The sequence below is a fragment of the Girardinichthys multiradiatus genome, chromosome 10 (assembly GCF_021462225.1).
Source record: "Girardinichthys multiradiatus isolate DD_20200921_A chromosome 10, DD_fGirMul_XY1, whole genome shotgun sequence".
NCBI classification, from domain to species: Eukaryota; Metazoa; Chordata; class Actinopteri; order Cyprinodontiformes; family Goodeidae; genus Girardinichthys; species Girardinichthys multiradiatus.
This window is the reverse complement of record NC_061803.1, coordinates 22,441,477-22,443,843: the sequence shown is the minus strand read 5'-3', so window position 1 is coordinate 22,443,843 and position 2,367 is coordinate 22,441,477.

Here is a 2,367-nt window from a genome sequence, read left to right as displayed (position 1 = left end):
CAATATGTTGTGGTTATTTTAAGACTAACTGGTTAGATAAAACAACAAATAAAACATGAAAATGACTGTCAAGCATATAATTAAAGGAGTTACTAGAAGTACTAGTACATTATTTGATATGATTTGCACTGTTTTGGAAAAGGTCATTCTGATAAAGTGAAGAGTATCATCCCCAAGTTAAAAGTTATGCAATATGAATGTGCATTTACAAATATTGATTGGAAACATTTTAGCAAAAATAATAGGCTGAATGTTGTAATTCCATGACTGGTGTTGATGTAAACTAAGAAAAACATTTCTATAAAAATAATCTAAATAAGGCAATCTTACTATTGTTAAATAATGAAATTAAGACACGAGAAATAAAGAAACGAGGTTGGGCTTTAAAGATACCGTTAACCTCCAAACTGAGCACAGATTGATTGATTTACCAAATTCTATAGAATAAATATATTTGGAATTACGCAAAGAAAAAACTTTGTACTGTTCCCAACTGATTTAACACTAACCAACAAATCAAATGGATTAAGAAAAGATTGCAGCAACAAAATTGATGTCAACTATCTTTGACACAATCTGATTCTTAAATCAGACTAATTTGGTGTTAGAGTAAATTATTCCTCAGAAATTGCAACCATTCCTAGTACTGGTGTGGGTACTGTTTCTTGACACTTTCAACCATAACATGTCCTATCTAAGCTGTCAACCTTGACATTTTTAAAATAGGGACTTGATTGGTTTGAGTCATATTATCCACGTAGGGAACAGTTTGTTAAATTCAAGGAGGAAACTTTAATCCTTTTTGAAGAACAACATGGAAACACCCAAAGGTTCAGTACTGGGTCCACTGTTATGTAGTGTTTGTTTATAATTGACTTGCCTTCTAGTTGCCTAGCAGCCAGTTGCCACCTTTTATGCAGAGGACATACACCACCAAGGTACCAAGGAAAACTACTGAGTTTATAACGACATGTCTGGGTGATGTCCAGTTTTGGTTTAAACATAATCTTGTACTAAATTGTCACTGTTTTATTGTGCTACTTTTAATCAGAAAAGAAAGTGTACTTTGGCCATTTCATTTTACTTTACAAAATAAAAAAATGCAATATCAAAATATTTCTAACTCAGTAAAAACTTATCTCAATTATAGTTTCTCAAAAAATGAGTAACCCCTCACATTTTTGTAAATATTTTTATTATATGTTTTCATGGGACAACACTGAAGATATGACAGTTTGATGCAATGTAAAGTTGTAAGTGTTCAGCTTGTATGACTGTATACATTTACTGTCCCCTCAAAGAAATAGTCATTAATATCATAACAGCTGGCAACAAAAGTGAGTACACCCCGATGTGAAAATGTCCAAATTGTGCCCAATTTTCCTTCCCCATTGTCATGTGGCTTGATAGTGTTGTAAGGTATCAGTTGGGAATAGGGAGCTGGTGTGTTAAATTTAGTGTTGCTCTCACACTCTTACTGGTCACTGGAAGTTCAATATAGCACCTCATGTCAGGGATCTGAAAAAAATGCTGTTCTGCACAAAGATGAACTAGGCTATAAGAAGGTTGCCAAAACTCTGAAACTGAGCTGCAGCACAGTGGACAAGACCGTACAAGAGGTCTAGAGGGTGAGATACCCACCAGAGCCCAGGTCAGCCTCCGCTGCCCTGAACCAGCCCAATGCACCTTCGGGAGGCATAGGCCACCAGACGGTGGACCCACCACTCCAAGCCGTGGCCCATACTCCACACAGACAACACCACAACAAGAGCGAGCATCCCCCTGCTTACCCCCTCCCATGGTGCCGTCAGAGACCCCCAGGCCATTCCCACAACCCCAGTCCTTCCTGAACTGGCACAGGCTCTGTGAGCTGCCCCATGGCCACACCCAAATGCCCAGTTTGCCTAGGGACAGCACTGCCCTGGCACCAGCATCCCCATACCCCTGTGCCACTAGGTGATGTATTTAATTATTGGGGACCAAACCAGTTCAAAGTTATTCTGTTGGTTTTTCTTACAAGCAGACATTCTCTCCATAGAAAGAAATTCTAATAACATATTTTTAAAATGCATTATATTGAAAGTCCTTTAATTCTAGATTTTTAAGTAGATTCTTTTTTTTTTTTTTTTTTTGCAATGCTTAAAACTGCAAGAAGGATGTGGCATCTTTTTGTTTCCCAATCTAGTTTTGTGCTGTCATCAAGAAGGCAAAGTGATGAGCAGTTTGGACCTGTATGCTTTAGGCGTGTTGATAGGTCTTCACACACGTTTAGCCAGAAGCCATAGACAGGTGGACAGTGCCACAGTTCATGCAAAGCATGTAAATTTCCCATGTAGTTTAGACAAATGTTGGTAAGTAAAAAGCCCC